Below are 15,040 nucleotides of genomic sequence, written 5' to 3'. Positions count from 1 at the left end.
TCATAACACACGTACAGATTAGGTCCCAGGCTCAGCTCTGACACTCCAATAAAAAGGGAAGTTCATTCTAATCAGCACATAAAATTATGAAGAGAATATTTGTCTACATTCCTAAATAGTGATGTATTTAGCCCCCTCTCTTCAGTTTCCTCATACCTAACTCTGAAATGGTCTTAGGGAGCTAGTTTCACATCATGAGTTTGGAAGCCACCCCTTCTCTGCCTGTGTAATGCCTTCTGCTCAACCTGATTGATGGGCAGGGGAGTTGTTGCTGTTTTACGTTGCCATTCTCCTCCCAAGCTTGGTAGCTCACTCTCATGCTCAGGTTCTTGGTCTCTCATGCACCCACTTGACCTCCTGCTTCACGCAGACCAACTCTGAGGACACAGGCAGCACGTGAATATGGCCCATGTGTCTATATTGGTCATTCTCTGTTCACTGCTTGGGCAAGTCGGTAGAGATGCAAATGCTAGAAAGTTATATATTTCTAATTTCTGTACTTCCAAGAGTTTCAGAAGAGATGAGGCCTATACAGACTATTAACATTAATGCAATGTAGGCAGAGAAGCCCAGAAAGGATGAATTAGTTTGTGGATGTTTGCAATTCCTTGAGTCTGTCCGGGTTGTTTGCTCTGCATCTTTTAAGGATCATTTGTATTGCAGGGGAATCTGGAACACAGTTCTATGAATGATTAGCTTGTTGCTTCATCTAGTATTGGGAGGTGTAACTCGAAACTGGTGGTGGTTCCTACAGTGTAACAGGCACTGCTGTCATCAAACTTGACTAATAAATACTTCTTGGACTTGTGTCTGGCATGACCATTCTAGCACTCCGTAACATTTCTTAATCATCTGTCTGTACTTCTACACCTACACATCGCTGACTACCTATTCCCAAGGATACCTAGTTTCTGAATTCCTGGAGCTCTGGTTTGTTTTATTTTTTTTTAAGACTTTTCTGCTTCAATCTTTTTTTTTTTCTTTTTAAAATTTATTTATTTATTTATTTACAATTGGAAAGGTGGATACATAGAGAGAAGATACAGAGAAAAAGAAGTTTTATCACCAAATGGCTGCAACAGCCAGAGCTGAGCCAATTTGAAGCCAGGAGCCAGGAGCTTCTTCCAGGTCTCCCACATGGGTACAGGATCCCAAGGTCTTACACTGTCCTCAACTGTTTTCCCAAGCCATAAGTAGGAAGCTGGATTGGAAGTGGAACATCTGGGACACAAAACAACATGCAAAGGGAATCCTGGCAGATGCAAAGTGAGGATTTGGGCATTAGGCCATGGCACTGGGCCCAACCTCTAGTTTTTGAGCTTCTGTAAGGGATCTCAAGCCTTGTGTGTCATCCTTGCAGTATTGCCTCACCTCCAGGCTGTATGAAGTGGGTTTTCTTGTTGTTGGAAGACTGTAGTAAAAAATGACTGAAAAATCCTTGCTAAATGTCTTCCAGGATGACCACACTTTCTACACCATATCACACCACCTCTAAGAACCTGCTGTATCCATCATGTATTACTGGCCTTCAAAATCCTATAAAAATCAGTGGGAGTGATTAAGGAGTCAGACTGACACAAACCACACAGTAGCAGCGTCTTCAATAAAACAATGTTAAAAATCTCAGGAAGTAACAAAAGTGTAGTTTCACAGCTTTCCATCCTATGGATTTAGCTCTAACACAGTGTGCATAGCTCAGCAATATAGATTAACCAAAAGAGAGGTGATTAATCGCCAACATCTAATATGTCTTCTGCATCATGATTCACAGGCTGGTTTCTGGTAGATTTCCATGTTAATACTCATCAGTAAATGGGTAATTTGGGTGTCCAATGCCACTAAAATGAGAAAAACATATACTCTAAACTCAAAGAATGCATTTGCAGAAAAATAAGGAAGTGATTCATGTATAATTACTATTAAAGTTAATCATTTTTTATGTAAAATTTAAAAATCTAAGATACTCATGAGCATTATTTTAAAATGAATATTGTTAATCGCAAGCAACTTTTTCAAATCATATTTTTTCCTGAAATTTAACCTATAGAATATGTAAAAGAGAAAATTCAGCAATATACTTCTCCCTTAGCTGCATCTTTTTAATAATGTGAACTTATACCCAGGTCTAGCTTGTGTGAGATTTTCAAGAAGAGAAAAAAAAAAAAAAACAATGAGAGTCAGAGAGAAAGCTGGAGGGACCAATGTGGAAATTCTATTCTAATATATTTATGAATACAGTGGATCTGTTCTCTTAGCATTAATATTACATTAATACAAAATATATTCAGAAAAAAATTTAAAAATTCAAGAAAAATATAAATTTGCTATTTTTTTAAACAAAGATAAGTGCAGACGCTATTCAACAATACAAAAATATCTCCCAAAGTAAAGGCTACTCTTAGCAATTTAACATCCTTTAACTAATTCTTTGTTTGCTCAACTGCCCATCAGATGCAGCAGAATATGTTAGATTAGGAAGTGGAATGAATACCAGGCCTTCTTTCCTAATTTATATATCTATATTTTAGAATATAGATATTGCACAACTTCAGAAAATACAATGTGATAAAATGTCTGATTACTAAAATATTTAATGAAGAATAGGAATTACTCTCTTTGCCACTCTGTTTCTTTGTAATACAACCCTACTGCAATCCTCATTTTGCTCTATGCCACTGCAATTGGTGAAAATCATAATGTATAACCAATTTTGAGACACAATTGTGTGTAATGTCAATGTCTTTCTGTATGCTAATTCCCTTCATTATTACTATTATTACTGTCACAAGGTAAAAGCCCCTCAGGTGTCTATTTCTTGCTACTTTGATTTACAGTGTATGATTTTTTTTGGACAAATTCTGTAAATCTTCAATACAAACTATCTTTTCTTTGCTGTGAATTCTCTCCTATTATTATTATTATTATTATTATTATTTTGCTTTTTTTCCCCTTTAGCCTGCCTTCCCATTGTTTAAGTCTAAGACTTCACGTTTTGCGTGGATACTACCATATCTAAATGTTGTATTGAAATATTTGGCAGGCCTTTGTTAAGAGAAATGAAGGGACTGACTCTTTAATAAAAATGCAGTCAAAGGAAGAGGGAACCCTCTTGACTGAAGGTCTCTTCTTGATGTACTTAATGCTAAAACTTAAGATATTGATGCACTTGGATGGACCAGACATAAAGAACAGAAGAAGTCCCAGCGCATTGGTCTACAGGGTAACATCCTCGCCTTGCAAGCACCTGGATCCCATATGGGTGCAGTTTCTAATTTTGGCGGCCCTGCTGTTTTCTTTCCAGCTCCCTGCTTGTGGCCTGGAAAACTGAAAACTGACTCAATGCCTTGGGACCCTGTACCCATATGGGAGACCCCGAGGAGGCTTGCTGTTTCCTGGCTTTGGCTCAGCTAAGCTCTGGCTATTGTGACAACTTCGGGGAGTGAACCAGTGGACAGAAAATCTTTCTCTTTCTATCTCCTCTCTGTGAATGTGCCTTTCCAACTATAATAAATAAATCTTAAAAAGAAAAAAAACTGATACAATATAAAGTTAATTCCATGCTGTCTGTTAGAAACTAACGCTTTGTGAGAAAATTTGCATTTATGGAGAGGGAGGTTAGGTAGGAAAACTTGTGTCGATTGTTCACTGCTCCTTTTTTCTCATTCATGAACTGCAAGCGGCTGAGCCTCCTTGGCCATTGGAGACCCCAGGGTCTCAAATAACTGGGGTGAAATTATTTGAAAGTTGATTTTTTTAAAAAGATTTTATTATTATTATTGGAAAGCCGGATATACAGAGAGGAGGAGAGACAGAGAGGAAGATCTTCCATCCAATGTTTTCACTCCCCAAGTGAGCCGCAACGGGCCGGTGCGCGCTGATCCGAAGCCGGGAACCAGGAACCTCTTCCGGGTCTTCCACGCGGGTGCAGTGTCCCAATGCATTGGGCCATCCTCAACTGCTTTCCCAGGCCACAAGCGGGGAGCTGGATGGGAAGTGGAGCAGCCGGGATTAGAACCGGCACCCATATGGGATCCCGGGGCTTTCAAGGCGAGGACTTTAGCCGTGATGCCACACCGCCGGGCCCTTGAAAGTTGATTTTTACTGTCCGGGGTACACCCTTTCTCATTGTTTAATCTCTCTGTAACTTATCATGCTGACTCCATGCCCTCTTCTTTCCCGGAAACACACTGTGAGTAAATTAATACCTATTGGTAATTAGAAAAAAAGAAACTCCTTATTAATTAATTAAGTAAAACAAATTAATTTGAAAGCATTGAATGAACAGTTCCACATGGAGGTGACAAGAATTTTTGTTTAGGATCACAGAGTTCATGGAGACACTTTCAGTATGCTAAGCATTGAGAAGGTTTGGGGTAAATGAAGTAAATTACTTCATATTTTGCTAAGATTTATTAGGCAACATTGGTAATAGCTATCATGCATGATAACTAGAGATTAATACCCTTAATATAGTCTTCCTTGGAAGGAAACTTACAAACCAATGGTAAGATATCGAACATTTCTCTTCAGACCATCTAGGGCTTTCATATACTCTGTAGGCAACCGGAACTCAAGCACCTGTGAGAGAAGCACAAAAAAATTATTATTTTCATATAACATGTTTGTGAGTATGGAAAATCCAGGTTAATTAGATTGTATTATACAATGGCAATTCTTAAAATATTGGAAAAGTTTGCAAACATCTTGAGATGTCAAACGAAGTATTCAAGTCACTAATTAATAATGGGCAAAAAACAAATCCACACATATTTGTCCAAGTGATTTTGATAAGTAGAATTTCCCCAAAGCAATTATGTTCTGTCTGTGCAATTATCCACTGTTAGCTTTTGGATCCTATCATGTGATGGAGAAATACCTGGAGTAATGTTCCTGTAGGATGAAGAAAAATACATGCAAAAAGGCTTGGGTATCCCAGCAATACACTAATTAACATCCTGTAAGAGACCTGAATGAGGTCTCTTACACATGGCAGGGTTATGCAAGAGATGTTTGAGATATTTACATAAAAATATGCTAATCTAATACCCTCCTTTCAGAAAATAAGAAAATACATCTCTTCCACAAGTCTACAAAATATATTTCTAATTTAATGTTAAAATTTATTTCTCAATGATTTGTTCAGTCATGATTATATCTAGGCATTATTTCTTATCAATATATTGAAGGTTTTTGAGTGCATGAGTAAAGACAAAGTTACATTTGGCCGAAGTATATCTTGACATATTACAAGAAGCAAGGAAGGAAGGAAGGAAGGAAGGGGAGAAGGAAGGAAGGAAGGAAGGAAGGAAAGAAAGAAAGAAAGAAAGAAAGAAAGAAAGAAAGAAAGAAAGAAAGAAAGAAAGAAAGAAAGAAAGAAAGAAAGAAAGAAAGAAAGAAAAGAAAGAAAGAAAGAAAGAAAGAAAGAAAGATAGATTGATTCTGTTCTGTAGGATCCTTGATATCTAGAGTCCCAGATGTTCATCACCTGAGTGTTCTCTTTGATCCGCTTCTCATTGAAGCTCTTGGCCAGGACCACAACCCCACGCTGCAGCTGGTAGCGAAGGGCAATCTGGGCTGGAGTTCGTTTGTGTTTTTAGCCAAGTCACAAATGACTGGATCATCCAAGAGAACTGGAGAGCTCTGGTCCACCCTGGAAAGAAAGAACAACAAATTGCTAAAGCAAAGTATTCAATTTGTTAGGAGACTTCTAAGATGAATAAGTGATCTATTCCACACCAGTGCTTCTCAAAGGAAGTCCACGGATCAGAAAAACCAGTACCATCAGATCTCACTAGATACACATATTCTGCACTCTTCCTGAGACAGGTGAGAACTGACCAAAATCACATTATCAGCAGCGTATATTTTATGCAAGCTTTTCACTGTCAATTTACCATCCTGGTTTTCGCTGTGAGCCCAGAGCACTGTAGGCCACCAGAACAATGTCTTTGGACTCGCAGAAATCCAACAGTTTGCTCTGGTTGAGATAAGGATGGCATTCCACCTGTACACCAGACAAGAAATTAAGATATCAAAAATATTAAATTGAGATTTTTAAAGATGTATTTATTTTTATTGGAAAGATACATATAAAGCTAGGAGGAGAGATGGTGAGGAAGCTCTTTCATTTATTGATTCACTCTTCTAAATGGTTACAATGGCCAGAGCTGAGCTGATCCAAAGCCAGGAGCCAGGGGCTTCTTCTGGGTTTCTCATGCAGGTGAGGGTTTCCAAGGCTCTAGGCCATCCTCACTGCTTTTCCAAGCCACAAGCAGGGAACTGGAAGGGAAGCAGGGCCACCTGGACATGAACTGGTGACCATATGGGATCCAGGTGAGTGCAAGGCTAGGACGTTAGACACTAAGATACTGAGCTGGGGCTTCTGACATGATAATTTTAACACAAAGAGAAATGGTATAAAAATTTAACACTTAAAGTATTAACATCAAGCAGTGATATTTTGAAAACAATCAATGTTTTTTATCTTGAGACAAAGTAATTCTTTGAGCCAGATCTTTGTTGCTGAATAAAAGATAGGGACAGCGATGAAAAAAAAACCTATTAACTACTGCTTATAAATATTATTACCATGAACTTTTGTAAAATAAAGAGAAGGTGTTAAAATCTACCTTGTCTTAAAGACACAGCTATAATTGCAAAAATATTGACGGTACGTATAAAGAAAAGTAAAATGAGTAAAGGCAAAAAAATTACTGACAAAGCACGATGAAAGATTGATGCAATAATCATAGATATTAATCAACTATGTAAAAATTTTGATGGGATATTGCTTCCTCTGTTGAATATTATCACCTAATAGATTACAGTATCAATTATAGGTAAAATATGCATTCCTATAAATGAGTGACTATGACTACCTTAACTAAATGATCAAAAGTTATATCACCAAATGTGGGTAAAATTCCTCCCATAATTTGCCCTCCTTCCTTTCTTTTTTTTTCTTTAATTCTCACAATAACATAGTCTGAATTTACTTTATAATCATAGTCTTAATGTACCACTAACCTTGATATTCAACAACTGAAAAGTAGAAAGGTGACTCTTCCACATGAATATAGATAAGAACTATAAGCAATAATAAAATATTGAAATGATATTTTTTATACATTTTCATTTTCTATAGTAGCTAATGTATCAGAAAGAATATACATTTGTGGCTTTTTTTTCAGATTGGCTTTTTTTAGCAAGCATGGTGGTCTCCAGTTGTATCCATTTTGTTGAAAAAAACAGAATTTGATTCTTTCTATGGCAGAGTAGTATTCCATTGTACATATATCACATTTTTTTGTGTGTCCAGACATTCAGTAGAAACAGGGATAAGGGAGGACATTCATTTTTTCAGAGAAAGTCTCTGCTAACTGACTCCAGTGTTACACAAAACAAATGTAACAGTAGTGGAGGACAAAAGGAAATCTGTCAGTAGTATGAAAACAGGATGTTAACAAAAGAGGAGACTCAGGGTGTTTACCTGGTTACAGGTTTAGTTACTGACTTTTCCTGTCTTGAGCATTCCCACCTGCCCAGAGTCTCATACATATCACAACACTTTTTACTAACATTCCCAACTATAGAGACAATGGAAGATACTCCATGCCCTGCAGTACACAGGTCTGACTGTAAACTCTTCTGTTCTTACAGTAAGTTAATAGAGACTTGAAATAGTATGAGAGGGAGGAATGAAAATTGAAGGTAGAAAGGCTGAGTCCTCAGCTGGTTGCACACAGGCTTGTACTTGAGGCCTGGTTTGTTCAGAATAATTTCCAATTGCCTGCGGTTGAAATTGGATACCCCGATGGACTTGGTCAGTCCTGCATCCTTGCACTTTTCCATGGCTTGAAAGGAAAGATTGTAAAGAAATATTTCCACAATTGTTTAAGTCAATATAAATACATAATAACAACATTGAAACACTGTCAAGGAATTGCAGTGAAGCCAATGTGCAATGACTGACAAAAGTAGGACAGTTTAATAATAGTTATAGTAATAATAATAATAATAATAATAATAATATGTCCTTTGTCCTGCTTAGGAAACCAAAGACATTATTGTACATGGAAGAGGGAATGCCTGCCATCACTGCCCCTAGTTCTGTTTTGTCACAGTATTGCCTTTCTTCTTCCACTTGCCAGTATATTAGCACTTCTCAGTGACATAAATTTCTAGATCCAAGGTTGGGTATCACATTCTTTCATGCTGAAGTATGATTTGATGCTTTCACTTTTGGATTCCTCTGTACTATTTCTTGGGAGTATTCACTTCCCAAGTGGCACCGATATCCACTGTGTCGAATAGCGTCTTTCCATTTTCATCTGTTGGATAGTTTGACTCTCCAGGCTGGAATAGAAGTAGTACTTTTATGGCTTTATCAAATTTAGATTTCCACCGATGGCAAAACACGGAAATGTAGTTATGCCTGAGACAATGAACTTGGATGAAATAAAGGGAACCACCTCCCACAGACTTATGCTTGCAAAAAAATGCATTATTAGTCTGTAAGGAATGTCATTAGACTATGTACTTTCTCTATTCTTTTATACATACTACATGTTATTAAATAAATACTATTTTCTAGATGCAAATAGGCTCCATGGCATTTTATTACTTTGTGTTTCTCTGTTCTTTCCTCTACAGGCATGTCTCTCATTCACCTGGAAAGCAATTAATTACATTGCCTTGGTCTCCATAAACAATGGGTAGTAATCTTGACCCAGGTTAGAGTCAATTTTCCTCATTTCCCCATAATTTTGTGAGCCAACGACAGACATTTGGGACACAGATGATCAATTAAGATTTAATTATAACAGATAGAATTAGTCATCAAAGAAGTTAATCACTGAAGAATTTAATCGTTGAAGAATTTAATCGTTGAAGAATTTAATCATTGAATACCATGAAAAAAATAAGTGTCCCAAGGACATAAATGCCACCAATGAAAAGAAACAGACAAAACCAACAGAGGTAGGGCAGAAAAACAAACAAACAAAAAGCAACAAAAATTCATGATACAGAAGGAAATGATTGCTATAAATACAGACATTTCCTAATCTTGTACAAAATATGTATATAGTAAGAGAAACTATATTATTTAAATGTTGACAGTTTCTATAACCTAGAAGATGTTGTTTAAATTTGTATCAGAGACTGCTCTTGTATCACATCAGAGTAAGCTATTTCTGACTATGCTGGCATCCCATATTAGTTTAAGATTTGAGTCCTAATTCCCAGTTGCAGCACTTTCTATCCAGGTTTCTGCTAATGTGACCAAGGGGGCATCAGAAACTGGGCCAAGTGTTTCTATCCATGGTACCCATGTGGGATACTCTGATGGAGTTCCTAGATTCTGGCCTGTCCTTTTGTAAATCTTCAGTCATTTAAGGGGTGAACTGGAGGAAATATCTCTCTGTCTCTTCCTTTCTCCCTGTCACACTAACTTTCAAATATATGAGATACATTTCTAAAAATAAGTAAGCAAATCTGTATCAGTGCCTCTTCGTCATTCATGAAAATAGTATCTCTGACAGTTAAATAGACTGACAATATTAGTTACTTACCTTCAGAACTACTGGGAAATGGATAAGGTAGAGATCAACATAGTTGAACTGGAGTTTCTTCAACGACTCTTCCAAGCACGGTCGGACCAGCTCTGGTCGAAAGAAAGTACACCAAAGCTGCAAAATTAAGACATAAAATCTGTGCTGAATGAATACATTAACCAAATCTCCTGGTTTTCTGCTCCTGATTCTGACACACGATTCTTTTGATTAGAACATGACGAACAACGAAGCAAAACACCCCATTCCACTTTGGATTTCCTGTAATCTGACCTAGCCACATTTCTTTTCTTACTTTTACGGATATTATTCATAAACTGACTGCTGCATGGAAAGGAATTATGCCAGAGATGAATAATAATGATCATTTGAATGACTTTTGACAGACTACAGATGTTCTGCCTCTGCTAACCATTTAACTCAAAGGAAAAGAACTGGCACCTATTTTATTTACCTAATGAGTAGAAAAGCATTTTGAACACTTGAATAGTGTGGTGGGATAGATTAAGCTACTACTTGTAAGGTCCTTCTCTAATATTGGAATGCCGGCTTGACGCCTGGATGTTCTGCTTTGCATCTTGTTTCATGCTACTATCCTTTGGAAGGCAGCAGAAGACGGCTCAGGAATGTGGCCTCTGCCACTCACATGGGTCAGACTGGAGTTCCCAGGTCCCAGCTTCATCCTGGCCTAGATCTGTCTGTTGCAGCCATGGGAGAGTAAGACACCACATGGGAAAGCTCTGTGCCTCCCTCTCTTTATTATCATGCTTTTCAAGTATGTAACTTATTTAAAGTGTACTTTCATCTTTACAGTAAAATGAAATTAAGTCACCCTAGAAACATTGCAGTATGTATCTCTACTTCTAAATAAAAGATGAACTCCCAAACAAATTAAAATATATCTTGACAATAGAATGTGGGACTTTTACTACAATTCTCTGTACCACAATATCAGGATACACTTAAATAGCTGAATGATGGACTTATGACTATTGTTGAGGGACTAATCTATTGATACAATATAGGGGAAAAGAGTAGGGGGCAGGTGGAGGCAGTGGGAGAGGCTGGCATAGAAAATCCTTGAGTCTAAGGAACTGTGTCAGGAAAAATAAATACTCTTTTTTTACTTAAGTTAAATAATTTTTTTGAAAGAAAGTGAAAATAAAGTCACCCAAGAAACCAAAATGTCGTGTTTTGTTGGCAGTTCTGAGTCTACAATCCATACTTGCTGAATGACATTATTTGGAGATTGTGCTCATAAAACAAAAGGAATTTTATGTAAAATTCATAAATTTGAAGTAGCAGTGATTAGAAAGGCATTGCTCTTCCTGGGTATTTACAGGAAAGTAGATGATTGCAGTTTTGTTAATAAAAATTCCTCAACAACTGGGAAACATATGAGCTAAATATTCCTACACATCACATTTCGTTAACTAGCTCTCTTGCATATCATATACACTTTATGTTAGAAGTGTAGAATATGTCTTCTCTCTTCACAGTGCCATCTGCAATCTTGCTGCGGATGGCCTGACCGACTTCCTCTTCATTTTGGTACAGATAAGCAGCATCAATGTGGCGGAAGCCAACATCTATAGCTATTTTGGTAGCCTCTGTAGCCTTACTCTTAGGTATCTGGAAAAGCAATAACACAAATATTATTTAAAGATGCATTTTGCTGAAAGTAGCCAAAGCATAATTAGCAACCACATAGGAGTCAATTTTTTTTCATATCTGGAATAATTCTGCATTTGAAGTCTGGGATTATGTATCCAATCCACTTTCTCTGATTTTCCTGACTTAATGGCAAGGGTTGGGCATATCAGAAACCTATTCTGAGATCAGTGGTATCAAAGGTACTCAGGAACAAAACCAGACTCATTGATTTGCTATGAGTATTCACAGTGTTCTATATAATGTAACATGGTACTAATTACACAGTGAAGTTGCATTGGAAAATTAATGCAGGTGGAAAGTGAATGAGATAAAATACGAAAGAAACATTGCAAACTTAAATGAATCCTTACCCAGTGAAATAAACAGAATAATTCTCAGAACAGACTTTGATAATGGGAAGGGAAGCTGAATATTAACAGTCTCCATTCCAAAGACATTTTCAGAGTGTTGTTACATAATTCCCTTATAGCAGCCCACATATGTATTTCTGTTTCTCAGATAAAATCAAGGATGCATACATTCATCGGCACAGGCAGTTCACCATGAGACATCATCCTCATATGTTACAATATGGAAAAGAATGAGGGTTCCCCGAATGCAAACTTGAGGTATGTTTGAAAATAGGCATTTCAATGGACAGCAAGGTATTTAGAAAGCTAAATGGTAGCAGTGAAGATGTAAGACACTTTGTAAAAGGATTGAACCATGTCATATAAGGGGTGGTTACAGCAGGTGTTATTTCTAAAACAAGAGTGTTTCTAACATGCAAGACATAAATAGCATAAAATTTTAAATTATTGGCTTTGTCAAAGTGCACGATGACATGAAAGTGCATCTGTTAAAATTAAAGAGGTTAATCTAAGAAAATGTTTGTCTCACTAAAAATTAATGAAAATGAAGGAGCGGAGTGCATCAGTGGACAAGGGAGCTATTCACAGGCCAGGAACACTTGGGCTTGTGACTAACCTTGAAACACCAAGTGGCAGACCAAACTCCACAGTGTTATCTCCCTTTTGTGCTTCCCTCTAGTTATAAATAACAGAAGAGAGCATATCTGGTCTCAATATCATCTTTTCCTCTCTCTGTCCACAAGTTACAAGTAACAAATCTAAGCATACCAAGACTCTGCGTTAATATCTTCTCCCCATTCTTAGAATTGCTAGCTTCACATAAGATAAGGATCAATGAGAGCTTTATATAAAAGGCTATGTATTCTTAGACAAACAGCATCATCCTGAAAGTGTGGATAATGGCCACAGAGTAAGTTAATAAAATCATTTCTCTGTTAAGCATCTTTCTGTTGTGTGTTCAGTTAATCTTGACATGAAAACCTAACTTTTTCAATGAAATTATAACAAAGCAGCTGTTGGATTCATTTGCCCGTTTCTAATACCAATGCCCTACATGTTTTAAGTGTAGGGACATTCAGAGATTTAACAGGGCTGAAATATAAACTGTGTCCCCAATTCTCCTCCTTAGTACCACTTTGTTGAACTAAGAAAGCAAAGTATTTTACATGTCACCAATATTTTTCTGTGGGATTTTCTTAAGTCCTACACAAGAATCAAGCAGAGGGTAAAATCTGAAGTGAACAATTGTGCATTATTCAATTAAAGTAGAAGATTGTCAATGTGCAAATTTTCCTCTGCTGTGGTCATTATCATTGTGTAGTAACATCTGCACAATTCACTTTTACATTTATCAATGATTAAAAAAAAAGTAGCCCTGCCCCTATTATATTCCAGTTTGCCTCTAACATGATGTTTTATTTCTCTTTAGGCAAGTTTCCTAAGGTTGGGAGTAGTACTTGAGGAAATTACTGAGCCAAGCTCCAGCAATCACTGTTAGGTACCAAGATTACTCCTGTCTTAGAAGAGATTATGCCCTCCAAGTTTTATGTCTTTCTTCTCCATCGTCTTTTAGAACAAAATTTCTCTAGATTAGCCCTTATTAGAATGAGGGAATGTTTATTGAATTATTGAACAACAGTAGAGAAACCAATCCAACTACAGACACTGGGCAAGAAAGTTGGTATGCAGCATTCCTGGGTGCGGACTCTGATCTCTTCCACCAAAGTGAGAAACAAACCGAATTAGGAAGCCAGATCAGTGTTCAGTATCATGGGTAGACGATCACAGGCGTCATGAAGAACAAAATGAGACTGAATTCAATTTTCTTCTTGGAATAGTTCTAGCCTGGTGAATTGGAAACACAAGTGAAATCTGTATAGTCACACTGGAGCAGGTTGACTTCACAATGCGAGTCACCTTCCGAGTCTACTGTCTTTTGCCCTCTGAGCTACGGACCTGCTTGGTTACCACGTCAGGTGCATAGGTGCCAAATCCCAGTGCTGGAATGAAGTGACCATCGTTTAATGCCACACGCTGCAGTTTGGGATCCATTGCCTTACACGGCCAAGCACACTCTGGTTCTTCTGGCTTATCAGGACAAATAAACAGAAAGTTAGCACACAAGTTCCTGTCTAATTTTAGAAGCAAATGGGGGAGTAACATTAAAGCAATATTCCACATTTAAGAAGAAACCAATAACCAGTCCTCCTAATTTACAAGAAAGAAAATTTTTTAGGTCAATCACTGAAGGAAATATCTTCAGATATATTAAGTTTTCTCTTTAGAATCTTTCACACACTTTTTTGTAAGTGTTAGGATAAAACTGATTGAACAAATGTTGACTGTTATATTATAGCCCTTGGAACATCTAGTAACTTTTTAAAAACGTTTTCACGAAAAAACCTGTCCTAAGCAGGATGCTGGACTCTATGTTTGGTATATGCTTGCAGTGAGGGAATCTCAACTGAGCTTGAGCTGTGGTTATGTAGCAAGGTGGAGTAACCCAACATGGGGGGAGGGTGTGGGGAGGGGTGGGGGTATCCCAGTAGCTATGAAACCATGTCACATAATATAATGTAATTAAAAAAAACCAAACAAACAAACAAAAAGAAATTCCAAGCTTCAAAATATGTTACATATTGTTTCTCTCTGTTTTTTTAATGCATTGTTATAAATACTTTGCATAGAAAAAAAAAAAGAAAGAAAAAGTCTGGCCTTGATCCACACTCAGTTTGAAACAATTGGCTGTATTACACCAGGTACACATACACAGAGAGAATTTAAACAATGATTACTGTGTATTTTGTCAAATATTGACCCTCAACGGAATTAACAAAGCCTAACTGAAGGAAAATTAGTGTTTTTTTTCCTTTGGCAAAATATGCTTTGGAGCCTCATTCTTTGCTTTGTAATAAGAATGTCCAGTTCTGATGAGTTATAGCCCTAGCAGCAGTCATGAAACAGGCAGAGAAACTTCACTCTGCCTTGCTGCTGAGGGAAGAAAGGATTAACAACTATGAGACATCATTATAATATAAGAAACCAGAGTCTTAAAATTCAAGTATAATTTACTTGAAATATGACTTTCCAGAAAAATATCATTATGTCTAAAATAAAAATTCCTATTTATGAGTCTTTGCCTGGTCTAAGAATATTTATTTAAAAAAAAACAGAATATATCGATTATAATAGCATAGAGGAAACCAATGAGGGGAGAAAACTTGGGGATGGAGGAAGGGAAATACCAGAGCCTTTGGAACTATATCATAAAATAAAATAGGTTAAACAAAGAACAGTATATAGGCAATGTGTGAAATTCCTAATATTTGGCTAAATTGAGATATACTGAAAAAATAGAATAACATGAAGCAATGAAGTTATAGCCCTAGGAGCAATCATGACAGGTGAGAGGCTCTGGCATGCTGGGTCAGAGCAACCTCTGGC

At 37.1% G+C, this 15,040-nt stretch overlaps 1 protein-coding gene and 1 pseudogene across 1 annotated transcript in view; both read right to left on the bottom strand.

Annotated features, from left to right (window-relative positions):
- LOC101525116 (prostaglandin-E(2) 9-reductase) overlaps nucleotides 1-15,040 on the bottom strand; it is a 72,939-nt gene that overhangs the window by 42,908 nt on the left and 14,991 nt on the right. The window lies entirely within an intron of this gene.
- Nucleotides 1,796-13,648, bottom strand: LOC101524806 (prostaglandin-E(2) 9-reductase-like; annotated as a pseudogene).

This window comes from Ochotona princeps, chromosome 10 (assembly GCF_030435755.1).
Source record: "Ochotona princeps isolate mOchPri1 chromosome 10, mOchPri1.hap1, whole genome shotgun sequence".
Classification (NCBI taxonomy): Eukaryota; Metazoa; Chordata; class Mammalia; order Lagomorpha; family Ochotonidae; genus Ochotona; species Ochotona princeps.
Note: the sequence above shows the minus strand (reverse complement) of the source record. Positions and strands in the feature narration are given on the sequence as shown.